Source organism: Rattus norvegicus, chromosome 20, assembly GCF_021556685.1.
Source record: "Rattus norvegicus strain SHRSP/BbbUtx chromosome 20, alternate assembly SHRSP_T2T, whole genome shotgun sequence".
Lineage (NCBI taxonomy): Eukaryota > Metazoa > Chordata > Mammalia > Rodentia > Muridae > Rattus > Rattus norvegicus.
Genome location: NC_141553.1, coordinates 3,245,001 through 3,250,531, shown reverse-complemented (window position 1 = coordinate 3,250,531; position 5,531 = coordinate 3,245,001).

Below are 5,531 nucleotides of genomic sequence, written 5' to 3'. Positions count from 1 at the left end.
CCAGCCTGGTCTACAGAGCGAGTCTAGGACAGCCAGGTCTGGCTACACTGAGAAACCCTGTCTTGAAAAAGAACCTTTTTAGACTTTTTATTTTACGTGGATGGATGCTTTGCCTGTGTGTGCATCATGTGTGTGCGTGCGGGTGGTTGTAAGCCACCATGTGGGTGCCGGGAACTGAGCACGGGGTCTCTGTAAGAACAGCAAGGCCTCTTGACTGCTGAACCATTCTCTTCAGCCCTGTCCCATTTATGTGTTTGTTTATTTATTCAAATACTTATCTTTTTTTTTTTTTTTTGGTCTTTTTTTCGGAGCTGGGGACCGAACCCAGGGCCTTGCGCTTCCTAGGTAAGCGCTCTACCACTGAGCTAAATCCCCAGCCCCAAATACTTATCTTTTTATAAGGTTTGTTTATTTTATGTATAGAGTGTTTTGTCTGCAGGTGTGTGTGTCTGTGTACCACATATGAGCTTGGCGCCCCTGGAGACCAGAAGAGGACATTGTCTCCCCTAAACCTGGAGTTACAGATGGTTGTGCTCTGTACAAGTGGCTGCTGGGAACCGAACTTTTAGAGCAGTGAATACTCTTAACCACTGAGCCATCTCTCCAGCTCCTTAATTTCTCCTTTAAAGAGTCTCACTATGCAGTTCCGACAGTCCTGGAACTCTGTTGACCCGACTGGCCTTGAACTCACAGAGCTCTGCCTGCCTCTGCTTCCCAAGTGCAGGAATCAGAGGTGTGTTCTGGCGCTAAGCTACATTGGAGTTGATTTCACTTGTGTCACTGCCTCCAGGGTTGTTCTTCCAGAAGGGTCAATTGGAGTTTCCTTCACCAAGGCTTTAGAAGGGACAACACAGACATCTTTGACAAGCTCTGGGCATCTCTCTGCCAGGTACGATGGTGGAACCACAGAAATGTCACAGGCTGAGTCAGTCCTTTGTTGATTTCTGGGGCAGGCAGGGTTGCCAGGAGACAGAAGCCTCAGCAGGACCAGGTGTGCACTTAGGGATCCGTGGTCACGGTGAAATAACCGCACTGTTCCTGGGAATCAGACACCTAACCATCTGCTAGGATCTCATCCGGGGGCTTGGAAGGGTTAAGAACCTGTGCCCGGCTTGCAGAGGACCCAGGCTCAGTCCCCAGCACCCCCACAGCAGCTCACAACTGTTTGACTCCAGTTTCAAGGAATCCAGCACTCTTTTTTGACCTTTTCAGGTTCCACACACATACAGGGCACACATACACACATGCAGGAAAAGCACTCGCATGTAAAATTAAAAATAAGCCTTTAAAATCTCACTGGTCTGCAGAAGTGAGAATGTGTGGTTGGCTGAGCAGCCTCAAATCTGTTTGTAGATCTCAAATGCAGAATGACCCAAAATTGTGTGTGTGTGTGTGTGTGTGTGTGTGTGTGTGTGTGTGTGTGTGTTGGTGTATGTATGTATGGAGTGGAGTGTGTGGTATGTGTGTGATTGGTATGTGTGTGGTGTGTGTGTGGTGTACATGTGGATAGTGTGTGGTGTGTGTGTGGAGCAGACTGTGTGGTGTATGTGTGTGTAGTGTGTGATGTGTGTGTATGTGTGTGGAGTGGATTGTGTTGTGTATGTGTGTGTAGTGTGTGGTATGTATGTGGTTGTATATGTGTTTGTGTGTGTAGTGGATTATGTGTTGTATGTGTGTATAGTGAGTAGTGTGTGTGTGGTTGGTGTGTGTGTGTGAAGTGGAGTGTGTGTTGTTTGTATGTGTCCTGTATGTAATATGATTTTGTGTAGTTGTGTGTGTGGTATGTGTGTTGGTGTGTATATGTATGGAATGGAGTATTTAGTGTTTGTGTTTGTGGTGTGTGGTATATGTGTGATTGGTGTGATTGGTGTGATTGGTGTGTGTGTGGTGTGTGATGTGTGGTATATGTGTGTAGTGTGTGGTTGGTGTATATGTGTGTGGAGTAGACTGTGTGGTATGTGTGTGTATGTGTGTGTATGTGTGTGTGGTATGTGTCTGGTTGGTGTGTGTGTGTGTGTGTGGTGTGGTATGTGGTATATGTGTGTAGTGTGTGGTATGTGTGTGGTTGGTGGGTGTGTGTGTGTATGTATGTAGAATGTGTGGTGTTTGTATGTGTCTTGTATGTAACATGTATTTTGTGTAGTTGTGTGTAGGGTGTGTGCTTGGTTATTTGGGGTGTCTGTATCTGTATCTGTGTGTCCTGATTCTTCATCCTAGCTTCTTGCAAAGAGCACCCCAGCCTTCTATCACAGTGGCAGCAATGGGGAAGAGGAAGAGGGAACCGAAGCAAATTGTGTCTTCAAAAGCCACACCCAGATCTTAGGTGTTTAGAGTTCTTTCCTTGAGTTACTCTTTCCTAGCGCCCATGCTTAAATACACATTGAAACCATTTAATAAATTCTAACTCTGGATTCTGGAGAGATGACTCGATCCATGCCTTAGACACTCGCTGCTCTTTCGAAGGACCTGAGTTTTGTTCCCAGAACTCCCACCAGGCAACGCAGAGCCTCCTGTAACTCCAGACCCATGGGATCTGACAGTCTCTTTGACATCCCAGGGCTCTTGCACACAGGTAGTACACATACATACAGTCACATGCAAACACAGTCATACAATAAATGTTAAACATAATTTCTAACTTTGTTTTAAGAAAAAAATGAGGTCATTTAAGACTGTTTATGTGTGTGCATGTGTGTGTTTGTTGGGGTGTGTGGATGTGGTGTGTATAAGCGGTACATGTGGGCTGTGTGATGTATGGGTGTGTGGGTGTATATGGTATGTAAGGTGTGTGTATGTGGTGTGTGCATGTGGTGTATGGATGTGTGTGCTGTGTCTGTGATATGCTTGGTGTATATATGTGGATGTATGGTGTGTGTGTGTGTGGGGTATGTGTATGTGTGTGTAGTGTATGCACATGTGAACTTGTGTGGGTGTGCATGTGAAGGTTACAGGCCAGCCTCAGGCGTTACTCTTTAGATGACGTCTTTTTTCTAGACAAGATCTCTCAGTGGCCTGGAACTTCACCAATAGGTCATGCTAACTAGCTAGTGAACTTCTAGGGGACACCCCTGTCTCCTCCCATCTCACCATTTCTGAGATTACAGGCATGTGCCACCACCCATCTTTTTATAATTAATTTATGTATATTGTCTGTCTGAGTATGTACCATGTGCTCAAGGAGGCCGGAAGAGGACATCAGATCCTCTGGAGCTGGCGTTCTAGGTGGTCGTGAACCACCCACCTTGTGTCCTAAATCTGAACTCAGGTCCTCTGGAAGAACAGTACATGCCCTTAACCTCGGATCCATCTCTCCCGTCACCACACCCCCTTTTTATGTGGGTGCTGGAGATCCAAGCTCAGGTGCTCACTCTTGTAAGTCCGGTGCTTTAGCCACCAAGCCGTTTTCTAGCTTAAGACTTCCTCTTTTTTTTTTTTCTGGAGCTGAGGACCGAACCCAGGGCCTTGCCCTTGCTAGGCAAGCGCTCTACCACTGAGCTAAATCCCCAACCCCGACTTTCTCTTTTCTAACACCTGGGGTGGATCTGATGATGCTGCAAGGAGACTATGCATCCTACTAGAGGAAGCCCAACACGGACTCCCACGCCCTAGAGCCTAGGGAAACCTACATCCGCATCTCCCAATAGCATCTGAGTGGACATTACATCCTCATGCTCACGAGCTCACAGCATCCCATTGGCGTTTTGCGAAGCAGGTGGCATTACCTGCGCATGCTCCGCAGCGCCTGATTCATGGAGCAGAAGGGGCGCAGAAGGGGTGCGTGTAAATCTGGACTCCCATTAAGTTCCCAGCATGCAAGTGAGAGGCTTGAGGAAGAAGCCACTCAAACTCCACCGACATCCCTAACCTCTTCCTCTGAAACTATGGTCACGTGGGGAGTTGTCTCTCCATGTATCAATAGTTCTCAACCTAGGGTCACAATCCCTTTGGGGATCAAACATTTGCTTCTGCAATAGTTGCATATCAGATATTTACATTATGATTCACAACCGTAGAGAAATTACAGCTACGAAGTAGCAACAAAAGTGATTTTAGGGTTGGGTCACATGACACGAGGAACTGTATCAAAGGGTCACAGCGTGAGGAAGGTCAAGAACCACTGGTCTGGATGATAGAAAGGAATAATGCAGTTCCATCCGGTTTGTGCGCGCCTGACAGTGGTCCGCTGCAGCATCTCCAAGGCAGGTCTGTAGGATGATGGGTCAACGGGAGGAAGTCTTCCCGGTGAGTAGTACCTTGAGTGTTCACTCTGTGAGGGCCAAGGTTGCAGTATGTGCTGGCTAAAGGTTTGGCTGCAGAATCCGAGATATGGAAAAACACAGATGGGGAAGTAGCAGCTGAGAAGCCCAGAAGAGAGGGATATGGGTACGTCTTGTTCAAACAGCACAGACAGCAAGAGCCAGATGTTTTCAGTTGAGTTGGCAAGATGGCCCATTCTGGGACATCGTCTTCAGTCAGGTACTCAGGGTTAAGGCAGCCATGGAGATCACGTGTGCATTGCTCAGTATAATGGCCATCTCCTCTACAAGGCTGATCCGCACGACCCTACCTGTCCAAGCTGCTGACGGTGGTGATCGGGCACCATTCTCCAGGGAGAACTTGGGTCAGGCTGACTTCTCCAATCTGGAAGTAGTTATTCTCTTAAAACTGATGCTTGCTGATTTGAGAGTGTGGTACACACACCTGTAATCCCAGGACTCAGGACACCAAGGCAGGGAGATCCTGGCTGAGCCCACACTGGGCTTCCTAGTGAAACCTGGCCTAAGAAAGATCAACCTGGGGGCTGGGGATTTAGCTCAGTGGTAGAGCGCTTGCCTAGGAAGCGCAAGGCCCTGGGTTCGGTCCCCAGCTCCGGAAAAAAAAAAAAAAAAAAAAAAAAAAAAAAAAGAAAGATCAACCTGAAGTGTTCTTTGAAGAAAATGCCCAGTCTTAGCAGATCTTGGCAAAGTTCATATATACCTACATATATGTGTATCTATAATATACCATGCATATGTGTGTATATATATCATGTATATATCCACATATATGTGCATATATAACGTACCATACATACATATGTGTATATGTCATATATATCTACATATATGTACATACAGCATGTATATATCTACATATATATGTATATATAACATATAGTGCATACATGTATATAATATGTATATATCTACATATATGTATATAATATATCATGTGTATATCTACATATATATGTATATATCATGTATCTATCTACATATATGTATATATATTGTGTATATATCTACATATGTGTATATATATAATGTATATCTACATATATGTATATAACACATAGTGCATATATCTACATATATATGTATATAATATGTATATATCTACATATATGTATATATCATGTGTATTTCTACATATATGTATATATCATGTATATATCTACATATATGTATATATAGTGTATATATCTACACATGGGTATATATAATATATCATGTATATCTACATATATGTATATATAATATATATACATACAC